The 18,810-nt window shown below is 42.5% G+C and overlaps 1 non-coding gene across 1 annotated transcript; it reads right to left on the reverse strand.

The window, feature by feature from the left end:
* Window positions 1-14,979: 14,979 nt before the first annotated feature.
* Window positions 14,980-15,050, reverse strand: trnar-gcg (transfer RNA arginine (anticodon GCG)). The gene has a single exon. It is a non-coding gene; the product is annotated as a tRNA-Arg (tRNA).
* Between the last annotated feature and the right edge of the window lie 3,760 nt (window positions 15,051-18,810).

Here is an 18,810-nt window from a genome sequence, read left to right on the forward strand (position 1 = left end):
TGCAGCTGCTCTGACAGAAATAACTCCAACGTTTGCAACCTCCTCCTGGAAAAGAGAAAGTCTCAGAGCCTGGATCACAGTTCTTCTTGGGAGGGACTGTCACATGCTCGGTGTAAGACTATCCTATCGACACCACAACTTGCCATGACAACAAAGCACAGCATGCGTTGAAGGAACTCCATGTTCACCGAGCTGTGTCCTCTTTCCAAGCAGCATGCTAATGAGCACTGCTGACGCGGACTGGGCCAGGGGCGCAATGGATAACGCGTCTGACTATGGATCAGAAGATTCTAGATTCGACTCCTGGCTGGCCCATTCAGGATTTTTTTGCGTTGCTCTCAGTGCAGTGCGGTCGCGGTTTGCCCCTGCCTGAGTTGTTCGGTTCTACTCTGGAGTGAATCGAGTTTCTGGGGCCGCCAGCACAGAGCCTGTGGGGTGCTCTCCTGGGTTCAAAGGCTGCCCCAACTGCTCTAATGTCTTGGTCCCGTACATCCCTCAGGACTTCCAGAAGAAACCAGTACAGCCACTCTCCTGGGAAGATGGCAGTGACAGCTTGTAGACCAAAATGTTTGCTGTGAGGCTAAGGCGTTCTACTGCAGCACAGATACGCATTCGAAAAGCAGACAATATTCAAAAACAAAGTGCCAACCTAAAACAAGATTGCAGTCAAAATGACCACCTCAGACAAGTGTGAGCAATGTTTCAGTCTCTGTTATATGTCGGCAAATATGCCACACAGTGCAGACTGGGCCAGTGGCGCATACTGTCACCTGTAAGTTGTGGTTATTCTTGGTTACACCGGCCAATCACGTTCTGAGTTGGAACCAAGATTTTTTTTCATTCTTGGTCATGCTGGCCAATCACGTCCCGAGCTGGAACCAAGATTCACCCTATTCTTTGTTACGGCAGCCAATCATGTTTCGAGTTACAATGAACGCTATGGCCAATCAGAGCCCTTATACCATTCAAGATTTGTACTGTAATAACAGATTTCGTTGCAGATTAATTCGGACAACAATTGCAAACTAAGTATTTTTATAACAAGTTGGTTTAAATGAATAACCATTACAGTAACGTTGAATACTACACTGTTAAAAATTGTCCCGTTAAAAAACAGTAAAATACTGCCAGCTGCAGTTGCCAGCAATGTACTGTTATTTTACAGTATGTTGCTGTAAAAATACATGGACTATATTGATTTACACAATACTCAAGTTAACTCATTTTGCTCACTGAAGGCAACTGCCTCAACTTGGTCAACTGCTGAATGAGTTTATGAGGTAATGTGCTATACATGCTTAGACGCATACTTATAATGATAACTTATTTTAGTTAATTAGAAAAGTTCGGTTTAACTCTAATGTCTTATTTTTCACAACAGCACACATACATGTAAATCTGGAATCACCAGAGAGATTCTGACTGCATCAGCAACTAAACAGCCGCTATCTTTAAATAGAAAAAAACCATGCAGAATAACATCAGCAGTTCATCTTTAACTCATACACTGGCTCTACTCTCCTCCACAACGGTGACAGACAGAAGAAATTAGCTTCAGGTCTTACAGTAAAATACTGTTTTTTCCTTGATTTAACAGTAATCTACTGGCAGCTGTGGTTGCCAGCAATCTACTGTTTTTTTACAGTCTACTTCCATAGTTTAAGTTAACAGTATATTACTGTTAAAATACATTTTACACTGTGTTTTTACCTCTCACACCTTTAACCCTTTTAACCCCAGAGCATATACTTCAGTTTTTATTGAAGTGTCCACACTACTGAGTGTTCAAGAAACATGTAGCAAAGCTGAAGTAAATTCATTAATTAACTGACTAATTAAATGATAATTGAGGATTAACAATGAACAAATGAAGAAATACTGAAAGGAAAAAACAAGAACAGAACATACAAAACTTTAGTCACAGCTTTATAATGAAATAACCTGAAGAACAACAAATGATTAAATCATTTAAATGATTAGCGGATGATTAAACAACTCTACAAACATCATCACCAGCTACACTTATTACTTAATACATGTATTTTTGTATAACATCTACTAAAGTTCTTCTTGAGAAAAAGTTAAAGGGTTACGTCACCATCATGGAGAACAGAGTTTGCTTTAGTTGGGCTCTTAGCCCTGTCATTTTTATCATTTATATATCTTGGCTGCTGCAATTGTTAAGAACTTAGTTTATAAAGCTCCTTTGTTGTGGCAAGCCAGCCAAAAACCTAACTAAGATCTGGTGATGTTCATGTTGCTATTAAATGGCAGAGTCTGTTCTCATTCCGTATAATAAAATTTACTGCTCCTATTCAATGTTAAATCTATTGTTTTACATTATATGTATATATATATATATATATATATATATGGCAATGATTTCTGGAAGTTTTTAAGAATATCTTGGACAATAACACTGCTCTATGGTGTAAATCGCACTCAAAGAGACATCAATAATCAGCATATGAACCTCAATAATGGTGAAAACAAATTTAACAAAATTAACAGTTTAACTCACAAACAGGCAACTGAAAGTCTAAACATAAACAACAGCAGAATAAAACACAAATAAAGAAAACTGTTAGACCATTATACAACATTTATTTATACCGCAATGCATACTGGGATATTTGTACAGTGCCACTCCCAGCATGCATTGCAGCATGAAACATTTGAGATGTTACCATTGTTGAGATACAAGGTCAGATTCATGAGGTCTGAGTGTGTATTTGTCATAACTGAACTGTTTTTGTATGTTATTTCTTAACTGTTAAGTAATTACGGAGGTATCTTTTCTGTTTCCACTTCTCATTAATTAAATTAATACCTGCAACTAAGCATAAAATCTATTGAATGAGGCCCTTCTTCCAGATTTATACCAAAACATTTATCAGAACTAATTTCAGACAAATAGATTTATCTATTTATTGACTTCCCAACTTTATTGCTATAGTACAAACGTTTTGTAAACTCTGTATTCAAGCAGATGGAAAGTCTTCTTAAATGAGCTCAAGGGTGAAGAGCCCAACTAAACCAGCCCCTCACTCCATTACGGTGACACAAAAAACACCTTAATTTCTGTTGGATCTCAATGAGAATATTATGGAAGTCAAATCAGTCAGTAATAAATGTGTCTGCTGTTGTTTGTGGAGTTGTTTAATGATCCTCTGCTGAGACTGAAGCTGTTTTATTTTATTTTATTTTATTTAATGTTGTAACTCAAGTCACTGTTTGTGTTTCTTGTTTATTTTCTTCAGTAATTGTAATTATTAACAGCAGGTGTTCATCAGTGTCTGAATTCACTCATTAGTGTTCATTAAAACTGTCAGGTGAACTATATTAGTTAACTAGTGTATGAAATAGTGAACAAGGACACAAAGCGTGATTTCAAACACAGACTTCAAAACATAGAATCTGAACTCTGTTAGCTCACAGTTTTCAGCAGTTGGTTACTTTCTCGAAAACAAAAATGTTACCCAGAAAGCACTGTTTTTAACAGAATATTACTGTTTTAGTGAAAAAACATTATTTTACCGTAGAATCTGACCGTTTTTTAACAGCAATTGTTTACAGTGTAGGCAGCCGCACACTTGACCCGTGTGCATAGAGTAGGTGAGTTCAAAGTCCCTTTAAGATATTCTATAGTCTGAAACAAATTCAAGGCCACCAATTTTTTTAAACAAATTATTTGGGATATGATAAAATATTGAATAAGGCTTAGCTAAACACTCTTTCAATCATTTAACTCTAAAAGTGCCATGAAGACATTCAAAATCGATTGCTTTTAAACCTCCATATTCATACTCTTTGATCATATGGTTCTTACGTAAATAATGTGATTTATTTTTTCAAATAAATTTAAATAATATTGAATTAATAGACTGAACTATTTTGGGAGGAGTATATAAAGGATAAGTTAAATATATAATTTTAGATAATCCCAGTCAAAAGAATTGAACCCAATATGGAAATGTCTCTATCTAGCCAATGATTTAGGGATTTTTCCATCCCTTCCATTTTAATATTAAAAATTTGCACATTCTCTATGAACAGAATTTTTGGTGATGGTAACTCCCAAATATTTAACTTCTTCTTTTACTAGAATACCCTCTAATTCTCTTAAAGTACAATTCTGAATAGTTAATTGTCACAGTGAAACTAAGACACTGTGACTAACAAACACGCATCACATTGCACTCATACATAAAATACACACTTTTAAACATGGACCTTTGTGTTATTTGTATTGTGCATGTGTGTGTTTGTGTAATGTGTATATGTTTTTTTTTTCTGTCCAGATTAGCATTGTGTTTATGTAAAAATTTCACTTATGTCAAACAATAGCCCATATGAACACTGAAATAACCACAGACACATTTTCTTTCAAACTTCATTTATTAACCAAACATATAGAGTTTACATATACTTACCAGTTTCCTATTCTCAGCACCAAACCTGTTTAACTTTCCAACAAAGCCATTTATACAGATTTTTCCCGCCTTCACTTTGGAGCAGCCATTTTCCATAACATCATCAGGGTCACAACCCCCTGGTCAGTAAATAAAAATCACAGTTTTGTTGTTTAAATTTGTATTGGTTATTTGTTGTGTTGTATTTTCGGTTTTGTATGAATATTCATTTACTTGCATTAATTTATATTTCTGTTGAATGTCTTTTTATGTATTTTTTTGTCTACATGGTAACCCACTACCAGTGAAATGGTTTAACCCATGGGCGGGGCCAATACAATAAAATGGCCCCAAACATTCACTTGAGGTGGGTAGTTGTAGGAGAAGGTTGTGTTTTTGTCAGTATAGGTAGCAGTTTTTGTTCAGGTCATATACTTGATTTAGCTGAACAAGCCTGTATATACATTGTAAATATTGAATAGTTTATTTTTCTTTATTGTTATTTTGTCACTTTCACCTGTTTTGCTGGATTTTTGTTTTCACTTTGTTTAAATAAATCACTCTTCACTTTCACCAGCGGCTTCTGTGACACCTTTTTGCCTCCATCCACCCGGTCAATCGTAAGATTAATATTCCACATTTTCTTAGGTTTAAGGTGAATTCAGAAGCTTTAGGAAACAGAAATTTTGACAAGAGCTAAAGGGAGCACCTCCCTTTTTTAAAGAATTAATAGTGTCATCAGCAAACTGACTTAAACTAAAAGTCCTACCAGGTATATCAATACCTAAAGTGTACTCTGAATTTTTTAAATATAATGACATAAGTTCAACAGCTATATTAAAAAGTAAAGGTGAGATGGGACATCCTTGACGGATTCCTCTTTCGATGTAAACTCTAGGAGATGATCCTGAATTCAGAGATTTACTACTGAATATATCAGTATAGAACATGGAAATTACCCTACAAAAGCTCGGACTAAACCCAAAAGTTTCTAAAGATTTTCTAAAGACAAAAAAGGATGCTCAAGGGTATCAAATGACTTGAAAAAGTCTAGAAATAGAAATAAACTTGTCTGAGGAATTAAATACCTATAATCGAGCATATCAACTATCAGTCTGATATGATTGTGAATACTTCTCCCTTTAATAAAAGCTGATTGTGTTTCATTAATTTTCTCGCCTATACCTTTTTTTGAGTCTATTGGCAAATACATGAGAGAGCAATTTAAAATCATTGGGCAAAAGAGTTATCGGTCTCCAATTATTTAAAAATAATTGGTCTTTGCTTGGCTTTGGAACTAAATGATTAAACCCTGCTTCATAGAAGTCGATAGTTCTCTTTCTCTATACATTCCTTAAGTGCTTCAAAAACTAAAAATCTCATCTCTGGCCAAAAATGTTTATAAATCTCAACTGTGATTTCATCTGTACCTGGGGATTTTCCATTGAACATTTGAGAAATAGCAACATCAAGTTCAGAGATAACAATGTCAGATTCCATCATTTCTCGGAAGCTGTTATCTATAATAGGAACTTTATCTTTTAAAAAGGAAAATAAAAAGTCACAATCACTCTCATTAAATTTTGACTTACATAATAATATGAATAGATGTGATCATCAATCAAAGTTTTCTCTTCACTTACATTGTTATTTATGCTAAGTTTATTAATAGTTTTTGAAGATTGTCTATGTTTTACTAAATTAAAAAAATATATATGAAGAATTTTTCTCCCCCTCCTCTATCCATTTCACTCTAGATAGTAAAGCTCCTTTAGCTTTCTCTGTATAGTAGTCATCCAACTCTGATGGCAAAATACGAAGTTCATTTTGTTCTATATCTCCAAGAAAATCTTTATCACCAAGGTCATTTAATCTAGATAAAACTGTTAACTGTCTTTTTTTCCTAACAGAGGAAAACAATAGCTCATTACAGCAGAGCCATTTTTTAACTCGATTCATTTTCAATTTGAGAAAAGCATGTGGCAAAAGAAAAAGAAAACCAAGCAGCAAATAGGGAGAAAAGCATTTGCCAAATGCTTATTTAAAAAGCTGTTTAAAATGTGTTTTGTGATTTATTAATAAAATTTTTTACTGTTTGATTAATCAGCCTTTAAAACATGAATTAAATAAAAATACAGTAATAAAAGTGTATATTTATTTATACATTTAAAATGTTTTTGTAATGCATTGTTTTATTGCCTAATAAAATGACTTTTAACCCTCTGGGGTCTGAGGGTGTTTTGGGGCTCTGGAGAAGTTTTGACATGCACTGACATTTGTGTTGTTTTCAGTATCTTAAAAACATTTTAATGGCTAATGTGTGATAACACTGTAAACAGCACAAGTTGGTTTACAATAATACCTAAGCAGCATGTTTGTATGTGTTTGTGTTTTTGAGAAAGAAACGTTTATGCGTGGTTAGTGAAAAACTAAAATTTTGAAATCCCTGAAACAAGGCTGTGAAACACACAGAGAACATTTGTGCACAAGACTTTTGAGAACTGGATCTGGTAGTCTAGTGTTTTTGCTTCAAAATGATGTGAGAATCATCTTGTTCACTTACTCACAAAAAACAATTCTATGAATTAAAATTTCTAAGTCACTTTCTGTGTGAAAATAGTTTATGCGAGAAGGCGTGAACTATCATTACTATGCAGTGAGTAACACCAGAGAAGACAAAGACCTGCATAATGAGCCATCAGACAGGTATGTGACTAAGAGTTTCAAGAAAGAATCTGAGAAAAAATAAGTTTATTTATATATTTTTATTTTTATATTGTGTTTATTTTTATATTATTTTTATATTGTGCTTCTTCACCTGTGTAGCATGCCATCGTTCAAACAAAATAAGTAACTATAATAAAGCTTGTCGTTTGATGCCATGTCTCGGGGAGCGTTTACATTATCACCTGGCTCACCTCAGTTCATTTTCATATGAAATGCGCCTTCACTGCGGGCGGGATCACGTTCGCTGTAATGAGGCGACAGGAGAATCAGTACCTGCCCTTACTTTTATACGAATTACTTGAAAGATTATTTGTTTTCGACTTATATTGGTTAATGCAAAAGTAGACATATCAAGCTTTCTTTAGAAACATCTCACATGTTTCTTTGGCGAGTATTTGCTGAGTTTCAATTCATTTTAATGACGTGTTTTTCCTGACACAGTCTACTGTTGCGCGCTCCTCATGCAGGCTGTTTGTAATGTCAAAGCTTCGTGGGCCTGGTCGCAATAACTCTAATGAGCTCAGACTGAGAAGCTAGACATAGCGTTGCTTTCATACTGATTACTTTATCAAACAATATTTGTTTTCAACATGCATAGCTGCGTGTAAAAGTAGACACTTCAAGCTTTATAAAGATATGTGTCTCGTGTCTGGGTGTATTGTTTTCGCGGAGTTTCAGCGCATTTTGCTGACACGTTTCTAAAAACAGTTCACGGAGAGAGAAAAGACAGAATGCCTACACTGTTTATTATCCTAGATTTGCAAAAGCACACACATTTGTTTTTGTTGTGAGTGTACACATTTAAAAAGAAGACACCTAACAGATTCGATTGATGTATTGATCTTATATGTACGATCAAAACTGAAAGTGTAATTTAGGTTCATTTCAGCTCAATGAGGTAAAAACTTGTCAGAACGCGTATACGCTGTCTTCGACCCCAGGGCGTTAAAAACACAATTTAAACATATCTATTTATTTGTCCATTTAAATTGTGATTTATGTATATACATTTTTATGCTGGGCGAAGCAGTGGCGCAGTAGGTAGTGCTGTCGCCTCACAGCAAGAAGGTCGCTGGTTCAAGCCTCGGTTCAGTTGGTGTTGCTGTGTGGAGTTTGCATGTTCTCCCTGCATTCACGTGGGTTTCCTTAGGGTGCTCCAGTTTCCACCACAGTCCAAAGACATGTGGTACAGGTGAATTGGATAGGCTAGTGTGTGTGTGTGTGTGTGTGTGTGTGTGTGTGTGTGTGTGTGTGTGTGTGTGTGTGTGTGTGTGTGTGTGTGTGTGTGTGTGTGTGTGTGTGTGTGTGTGTGTGTGTGTGTGTGTGTGTGTGTGTGTGTGTGTGTGTGTGTGTGTGTGTGTGTGTGTGTCCAGACATGGGTTGCGGCTGAAAGGGCATCCGCTGTGTAAAAACTTGCTTGATAAGCTGGAAGAGTAGCAACATAAAACAGGAATTGTAGCAACATAAAACAGGAATTGCATTGGCCAGGAATGGGACCCAGGTCTCCCACGTGGCAGGCAAGAATTCTACCACTGAACCACCAATGCTGATATGCTCATACTGCTGCCCTAGTGGGGTGTGATTGCTGCAAGGCTGATACCCAGAGCTGGAAGAGCAGCTACACAAAACAGGAATTGCATTGGCTGGGAACCGGGCCCAGGTCTCCCACGTGGGAGGCGAGAACTCTACCACTGGACCACCAATGCTGATATGCTTATACTGCAGCCCCAGTGGGGTGTGATTGCTGCAACGCTGTTACCCAGAGCTGGAAGAGTAGCAACACAAAACAGGATTTGTAATGGACGAGAATCGGACTACGGTCTTCCGCGTGGCAGGGTGAGAAATCTACCACTGAACAACCAATGCTGATATGTTTAAGCTGCAGCCCTAGTGGGGTGTGATTGCTGCAAGGCTGATACCCAGAGCTGGAAGAGTAGCAACACAAAACAGGAATTGCATTGACCGGGAATCGGACCCGGGTCTCCCGCGTGGCAGGCAAGAATTCTACCACTGAACCACCAATGCTGATAAGCTTATGCTACAGCCCTAGTGGGGTGTGATTGCTGCAAGGCTGTTACCCAGAGCTGGAAGAGTAGCAACACAAAACAGGAAAAGCATTGGGTGGGAATTGGACCCGGGTCTCGCGTGTAGCAGGCAAGGTTCCTACCACTGAACCACCAATGCTGACCTATGTTGTTCCTTGCCTTTGTATTGTGTGAGTGCTAAAGGGCCGTCAACCAGAGCTGAAAAAGGAGCCACACAAAACTGCACATGTTTTAGCCGGGAATCGACTCTAGGTCTCCTACGTGGCAGGCGAGCATTCTACCACTGAACCACCAATGCTGATATGCTTATCCTGCAGCCCTAGTGGGTTGTGATTGCTGCAAGGCTGTTACCCAGAGCTGGAAGAGTAACAACACAAAAACACACTTGCATTGGCCGGGAATCGGACCTGGGTCTCCCGCATGGCAGGTGAGAATTCTACCACTAAACCACCAATGCTGATATGCTTATAATGGATCCCTATTGGGGTGTGATTGCTGCAAGGCTGTTACCCAGAGCTGGAAGAGTAGCAACACAAAACAGGAAATGCATTGGCCAGGAATCGGACCCGGGTCTCCCACGTGGCAGGCGAGAATTCTTCCACTGAACCACCAATGCTGACCGATGTTGTGTTTTGCCTTTTTGTTGTGTGAGTGCTAAAAGGCCGTCAACCAGAGCTGAAAGAGTAGCAACACAAAATAGGAATTGGAATGGACGGGAATCTGACCAGAGTCTTTCACGGGGGAGGCGAGAAATCTACCACTGAACCACCATTGCTGATATGCTTATTCTGCAGCCCTAGTGGGGTGTGATTGATGCAAGGCTGTTACCCAAAGCTGAAAGAGTAACTACACAAAACAGCACCTGCATTGGCCGGGAATCAGACCCGGGTCTCCCGCGTGGCAGGCGAGATTTCTACCACTGAATCACCAATGCTGATATGCTTATATTGCCGCCCTAGTGGGGTGTGATTACTGCAAGGCTGTTACCCAGAGCTGGAAGAGTAGCTACACAAAACAGGAATTGTAATGGACAGGAATCGGACCATGGTCTTCTGTGTGGCAGGCAAATAATCTACCACTGAACCAACAATGCTAATATGCTTATGCTACAGCCCTAGTGGGGTGTGATTGATGCAAGGCTGTTACCCAGAGCTGGAAGAGTAGCAACACAAAACAGGAATTGCATTGGCCGGGAATCGGACCCGGGTCTCCCACGTGGCAGGCGAGAATTCTACCACTGAACCACCAATGCAGACCCATGTTCTCCCTTGCCTTTGTGTTGTGTGAGTGCTAAAAGGCCGTCAACCAGAGCTGAAAAAGGAGCCACACAAAACTGCACTTGTATTAGCCAGGAAGCGACTCAAGGTCTACCGCGTGGCAGGCAAGAATTCTACAACTAAACCACCAATGCTGATATGGTTTTACTGCAGCCCTAGTGGGTTGTGATTGCTGCAAGGCTGTTACCCAGTGCTGGAAGAGTAGCAACCAAAATCAGAAGGTGCATTGGCCGGGAAACAGACCTGGGTCTCCCGCGTGGCGGGCAAGAATTCTACCACTAAACGACCAATGCTGATCTATGTTGTTCCTTGCCTTTATGTTGTGTGAGTGCTAAAAGGCCATCAACCAGAGCTGAAACAGGAGCCACTCAAAAATGCACATGTTTTAGCCGGGAATCGACTCTATGTCTCCTATGTGGCAGGCGAGCATTCTACCACTGAACCACCAATGCTGATATGCTTATTCTGCAGCTCTAGTGGGTTGTGATTGCTGAAAGGCTGTTACCCAGAGCTGGAAGAGTAACAACACAAAACAGGAATTGGAATGGACGGGAATCGGACCAGGGTCTTCCGCGTGGCAGGCGAGAAATCTACCACTGAACCACCAACGCTGATATGGTTATTCTGCAGCCCTAGTGGGGTGTGATTGATGCAAGGCTGTTTTTCCAGAGCTGGAAGAGTAGCAACACAAAACCACACTTGCATTGTCCGGGAATCGGACCTGGGTCTCCCGCATGGCAGGTGAGAATTCTACCACTGAACCACCAATGCTGATATGCTTATACTGGATCCCTATTGGGGTGTGATTGCTGCAAGGCTGTTACCCAGAGCTGGAAGAGTAGCAACACAAAACAGGAAATGCATTGGCCAGGAATCGGACCCGGGTCTCCCGCGTGGCAGGCAAGAATTCTTCCACTGAACCACCAATGCTGATATGCTCATACTGCTGCCCTAGTGGGGTGTGATTGCTGCAAGGCTGATACCCAGAGCTGGAAGAGCAGCTACACAAAACAGGAATTGCATTGGCTGGGAACCGGGCCCAGGTCTCCCACGTGGGAGGCGAGAACTCTACCACTGGACCACCAATGCTGATATGCTTATACTGCAGCCCCAGTGGGGTGTGATTGCTGCAACGCTGTTACCCAGAGCTGGAAGAGTAGCAACACAAAACAGGATTTGTAATGGACGAGAATCGGACTACGGTCTTCCGCGTGGCAGGGTGAGAAATCTACCACTGAACAACCAATGCTGATATGTTTAAGCTGCAGCCCTAGTGGGGTGTGATTGCTGCAAGGCTGATACCCAGAGCTGGAAGAGTAGCAACACAAAACAGGAATTGCATTGACCGGGAATCGGACCCGGGTCTCCCGCGTGGCAGGCAAGAATTCTACCACTGAACCACCAATGCTGATAAGCTTATGCTACAGCCCTAGTGGGGTGTGATTGCTGCAAGGCTGTTACCCAGAGCTGGAAGAGTAGCAACACAAAACAGGAAAAGCATTGGGTGGGAATTGGACCCGGGTCTCGCGTGTAGCAGGCAAGGTTCCTACCACTGAACCACCAATGCTGACCTATGTTGTTCCTTGCCTTTGTATTGTGTGAGTGCTAAAGGGCCGTCAACCAGAGCTGAAAAAGGAGCCACACAAAACTGCACATGTTTTAGCCGGGAATCGACTCTAGGTCTCCTACGTGGCAGGCGAGCATTCTACCACTGAACCACCAATGCTGATATGCTTATCCTGCAGCCCTAGTGGGTTGTGATTGCTGCAAGGCTGTTACCCAGAGCTGGAAGAGTAACAACACAAAAACACACTTGCATTGGCCGGGAATCGGACCTGGGTCTCCCGCATGGCAGGTGAGAATTCTACCACTAAACCACCAATGCTGATATGCTTATAATGGATCCCTATTGGGGTGTGATTGCTGCAAGGCTGTTACCCAGAGCTGGAAGAGTAGCAACACAAAACAGGAAATGCATTGGCCAGGAATCGGACCCGGGTCTCCCACGTGGCAGGCGAGAATTCTTCCACTGAACCACCAATGCTGACCGATGTTGTGTTTTGCCTTTTTGTTGTGTGAGTGCTAAAAGGCCGTCAACCAGAGCTGAAAGAGTAGCAACACAAAATAGGAATTGGAATGGACGGGAATCTGACCAGAGTCTTTCACGGGGGAGGCGAGAAATCTACCACTGAACCACCATTGCTGATATGCTTATTCTGCAGCCCTAGTGGGGTGTGATTGATGCAAGGCTGTTACCCAAAGCTGAAAGAGTAACTACACAAAACAGCACCTGCATTGGCCGGGAATCAGACCCGGGTCTCCCGCGTGGCAGGCGAGATTTCTACCACTGAATCACCAATGCTGATATGCTTATATTGCCGCCCTAGTGGGGTGTGATTACTGCAAGGCTGTTACCCAGAGCTGGAAGAGTAGCTACACAAAACAGGAATTGTAATGGACAGGAATCGGACCATGGTCTTCTGTGTGGCAGGCAAATAATCTACCACTGAACCAACAATGCTAATATGCTTATGCTACAGCCCTAGTGGGGTGTGATTGATGCAAGGCTGTTACCCAGAGCTGGAAGAGTAGCAACACAAAACAGGAATTGCATTGGCCGGGAATCGGACCCGGGTCTCCCACGTGGCAGGCGAGAATTCTACCACTGAACCACCATTGCAGACCCATGTTCTCCCTTGCCTTTGTGTTGTGTGAGTGCTAAAAGGCCGTCAACCAGAGCTGAAAAAGGAGCCACACAAAACTGCACTTGTATTAGCCAGGAAGCGACTCAAGGTCTACCGCGTGGCAGGCAAGAATTCTACAACTAAACCACCAATGCTGATATGGTTTTACTGCAGCCCTAGTGGGTTGTGATTGCTGCAAGGCTGTTACCCAGTGCTGGAAGAGTAGCAACCAAAATCAGAAGGTGCATTGGCCGGGAAACAGACCTGGGTCTCCCGCGTGGCAGGCAAGAATTCTACCACTAAACGACCAATGCTGATCTATGTTGTTCCTTGCCTTTATGTTGTGTGAGTGCTAAAAGGCCATCAACCAGAGCTGAAACAGGAGCCACTCAAAAATGCACATGTTTTAGCCGGGAATCGACTCTATGTCTCCTATGTGGCAGGCGAGCATTCTACCACTGAACCACCAATGCTGATATGCTTATTCTGCAGCTCTAGTGGGTTGTGATTGCTGAAAGGCTGTTACCCAGAGCTGGAAGAGTAACAACACAAAACAGGAATTGGAATGGACGGGAATCGGACCAGGGTCTTCCGCGTGGCAGGCGAGAAATCTACCACTGAACCACCAACGCTGATATGGTTATTCTGCAGCCCTAGTGGGGTGTGATTGATGCAAGGCTGTTTTTCCAGAGCTGGAAGAGTAGCAACACAAAACCACACTTGCATTGTCCGGGAATCGGACCTGGGTCTCCCGCATGGCAGGTGAGAATTCTACCACTGAACCACCAATGCTGATATGCTTATACTGGATCCCTATTGGGGTGTGATTGCTGCAAGGCTGTTACCCAGAGCTGGAAGAGTAGCAACACAAAACAGGAAATGCATTGGCCAGGAATCGGACCCGGGTCTCCCGCGTGGCAGGCAAGAATTCTTCCACTGAACCACCAATGCTAACCGATGTTGTGTTTTGCCTTTTTGTTGTGTGAGTGCTAAAAGGCTGTCAACCAGAGCTGGAAGAGTAGCTACACAAAACAGGAATTGCATTGGCCGGGAATAAGACCCAGGTCTCCCACGCGGCAGGTGAGAATTCTACCACTGAACCACCTATGCCGACCGAAGTTGTTTTTTTGGCTTTGTGTTGTGTGAGTACTTAAAGGCCGTCAACCAGAGCTGAAAAAGGAGCCACACAAAACCACACTTGTATTAGCTGTGAATTGACTCTAGGTCTACTCTGTGGCAGGCAAGGATTCTGCCACTGAGCCATCAATGCCTACCGATATAGTTTTTTGCCTTTGTAGTGTGTGAGTGCTAAAAGGCCGTCAAACAGAGCTGAAAAAGGAGCCACAAAAGAACGCACTTGTATTAGCCAGGAATCAACTCTAGGCCCACCGCGTGGCAGGTGAGAATTTTACCACTGAACCACCAATGCTGATATGGTTTTACTACAGCCCTAGTGGGGTGTGATTGCTGCAAGGCTGATATCCAGAGCTGGAAGAGTAGCAACACAAAACAAGATTTTCATTGGCCGGGAATCGGACTCGGGTCTCCCGCATGGCAGGCGAGAACTCTACCACTGAGCCAACAATGCTGACCCATGTTCTTCCCTGCCTTTGTGTTGTGTGAGGGCTAAAAAGACGTCAACCAGAGCTGAAACAGGAGCCACACAAAACCGCGCTTGTATTAGTCGGGAATCGACTCAAGGTCTCCCGCGTAGCAGGCGAGAATTCTACCACTGAACCACCAATACTGATATGCTTTATTGCGCCCCTAGTGGGGTGTGATTGCTGCAAGGCTGTTACCCAGAGCTGGAAGAGTAGTAATACAAAACAAGAACTGCATTGGCTGGGAATCGGACCCGGGTCTCCCTCTTCGCAGGCGAGAATTCTACCACTGAACCACCAATGCTGAAATGCTTATTCTGCAGCCCTAGTGGGGTGCGATTGATGCAAGGCTGTTACCCAGAGCTGGAAGAGTAGCTACACAAAACAGGAATTGTAATGGATGGGAATCGGACCAGGGTCTTCTGTGTGGCAGGCAAGAAATCTACCACTGAACCACCAATGCTGATAAGCTTTTATTGCAGCCCTAGTGGGGTGTGATTGCTGCAAGGCTGATACTCAGAGCTGGTAGAGTAGCAACACAAAACAGGAATTGCATTGACCAGTAATCGGACCCAGGTCTCCCGCGTGGCAGGCGAGAATTCTACCACTGAACCACCAATGCTGATATGCTTATGCTACAGCCCTAGTGGGGTGTGACTGCTGCAAGGGTGTTACCCAGAGCTGGAAGAGTAGCAACACAAAACAGGAATTGCATTGGCCGGGATTCGGACCCGGGTCTCCCGCGTGGCGGGCGAGAATTCTACCACTGAACCACCAATGCTGACCCATGTTCTTCCTTGCCTTTGTGTTGTGTGAGTGCTAAAAGGCCGTCAACCAGAGCTGAAAAAGGAGCCACACAAAACTGCATTTGTATTAGCCAGGAAGCGACTCAAGGTCTACCGCGTGGCAGGTGAGAATTCTACAACTAATCCACCAATGCTGATATGGTTTTACTGCAGCCCTAGTGGGTTGTGATTGCTGCAAGGCTGTTACCCAGTGCTGGAAGAGTAGCAACCAAAATCAGAAGGTGCATTGGCCGGGAAACGGACCTGGGTCTCCCGCGTGGCAGGCAAGAATTCTACCACTGAACGACCAATGCTGACCCATGTTGTTTCTTTGCCTTTATGTTGTGTGAGTGCTAAAAGGCCGTCAACCAGAGCTGAAAAAGGAGCCACACAAAAATACATTTGTATTAGCCAGGAATCGACTCAAGGTCTCCCGCGTGGCAGGCGAGATTTCTACCACTAAACCAGCAATGCTGATATGCTTATATTGCAGCCCTAGTGGGTTGTGATTGCTGCAAGGCTGTTACCCAGAGCTGGAAGAGTAGCAACACAAAATAGGAACTGTAATGGACGGGAATCTGACCAGGGTCTTTCACAAGGGAGGCGAGAAATCTACCACTGAACCACCATTGCTGATATGCTTATTCTGCAGCCCTAGTGGGGTGTGATTGATGCAAGGCTGTTACCCAAAGCTGGAAGAGTAGCAACAAAAAACAGCACTTGCATTGGCCGGGAATCGGACCCGGGTCTCCCTCGTGGCAGGCGAGAATTCTACCACTGAACCACCAATGCTGATATGGTTGTACTGCAGCCCTAGTGGGGTGTGATTGCTGCAAGGCTGTTACCCAGAGCTGGAAGAGCAGCAACACAAAACAGGAATTGCATTGGCCGGGAATCGGACCCGGGTCTCCCTCGTCGCAGGCGAGAATTCTACCACTGAACCACCTATGCTGACCGATGTTGTTTTTTGGCTTTGTGTTGTGTAAGTGCTAAAAGGCAGTCAACCTGTGCTGAAAAAGGAGCCACACAAAATCGCACTTGTATTAGCCGAGAATCGATTCTAGGTTTACCATGTAGCAGGCGAGAATTCTAGCACTGAACCACCAATGCTGATAAGCTTTTACTGCAGCCCTAGTGGGGTGTAATTGCTGCAAGGCTGTTACCCAGAGCTGGAAGAGTAGCAACACAAAAAAGGAATTGCATTGGCTGGGAATCAGACACGGGTCTCCGGCATGGCAGGTGAGAATTCTACCACTGAACCACCAATGCTGATATGCTTATGGTGCTGCCCTAACGGGGTGTGATTGCTGCAAGGCTGTTACCAAGAGCTGGAAGAGTAGCAACACAAGAGAGGAATTGCATTGGACAGAAATCGGCCTCGGGTCGCCCGCAAGGCAGGCAAGAATTCTACCACTGAACCACTAATGCTGACCCATGTTCTTCCTTGCCTTTGTGTTGTGTGAGTGCTTAAAGGCCTTCAACCAGAGTTGGAAGAGGAGCCACACAAAACAGCAATTGCATTAGCAGGGAATCGAACCCAGGTCTCCCACATGGCAGGCAAGATTTCTACCAAAACCACCAATGTTGATATGGTTATGCTACTGCCCTAGTGGGGTGTGATAGCTGCAAGGCTGTTAGCCTTCCAGCTGGAACAGTAGCAACACAAAACAAGAATTGCATTGGTCGGGAATCAGACCCGGGTCTCCTGCATGGCAGGCGAGAATTCTACCACTGAACCACCAATACTGACCAATGTTGTTTCTTGCCTTTGTGTTGTGTGGCTGCCACAAGGCTGTTACTTGCAGCTGGAAGAGTAGCAACACAAACGAGCAACTGCATTGGCCGGGAATCGGACCTGGGTTTCCCGCCTGGCAGGGGAGAATTCTACCACTGAGCCTCCAATCCTGAAACACATGTTCTCCTGCTGAAGGATTCGGATTTCTGCTTTCCAATCTGTCTCATCATGGACCAACGTTTATCCTTTTTTCATCATCTTGTTACTTATGATTTTTTTTATTAAATATAATTATATGATCATTTGAATGAGTATTTACTGTGAAATGATTTTAATTAATGAATAAGTTAACACATTGCTTAATATAAGAATGTTCAGTGCATTTGCCTGTCTCTTTATAACTTTTTTCAGAAGCCACCAAACTAGGTCAGAGGTCACAGAGACCTTAAGTGGAACTGAGGGCTGAGGACTGGAATCAAATGTCTCTATTGTTATTTCTATGAGTTAATACTATCTAAAATGTCTAAAGTGATTTTGCTGTTTTTACGGTTAATTATTTTAAAGTGATTCTACTTTTTATTCAAGATAGACTTTGTATAGTAAGATTATAACTGCCTGAATGTAGATTATACAAATTTTTAACCAGTTTTGATAAAGATGGCTGAGAGTACACTCAGCCTTAAATAAGAAACAGATTATACTTTAGGTGTGTGTGTGTGTTCTATTTGATTGTTGATCCGTTTCACAGGTCTGGAGTCAGCTTCAATCAGTTCAAGGGATGTCTGACATTTATGCTTAAAGGTGCAGCAGGTGATTATCTTCAGAAACAATTTTTGTTCTGGTTGAAAGTCTCTTCATAGTCCAATAGTAATGATTACAGTAAATTATCTAAATGTGTTTATATGTATTTTTTTTATCCTGGGTAAAGCATAAACCTAAAAAAATGTTCATCCAATTAAATAGAGTCGGACTATAATCTCCCATAATTCCGATAAGCAGGTCAGGCTGTCTGTCAGCAAATGTAGATTCGGACTTCTGCGCATCTGTTCACGCAGATACGCCATTAGCGTGTGTGCTTTTATATTAACTTTGGTCATTTTTGAACAATGATAGCCTTCCTATACTGTTTATCGCTACACTGAATATTCACTCTGAAATAGCATGTAAGTGTGGTTAAGTAATAAATGTAATTCCTGCATGGCGCTGGCACTAACTAACTGGCAAATGACATGAACTAGTGTGGTTGTCTGTCTGCTGTTGTGACGCGGGGCGCGCGTTCGCGATTTCAGGGGGTGTGGCTTTAAATCACAGTCCCTCGCCGCCGTCCAAAGATAATATGCTAAGCGGTTAGCATTTTGGCAAATCACCTACTGCACCTTTAAGATATTGTTCAGAATATACGCACAAACCCCACGTGGAAATTCACCTAGTCTATCTGTGTTTTAACCAATCAGGCTAGAACACCTATATGTATGACGCAGTTAATGACGTTATGTGAGAGTATAATTGTTATTGATTGGTGATTGTAAGCAGAGCGGCCTAGG

This window comes from Danio rerio, chromosome 4, assembly GCF_052040795.2.
Source record: "Danio rerio strain M-AB ecotype USA chromosome 4, GRCz13ab, whole genome shotgun sequence".
Lineage (NCBI taxonomy): Eukaryota > Metazoa > Chordata > Actinopteri > Cypriniformes > Danionidae > Danio > Danio rerio.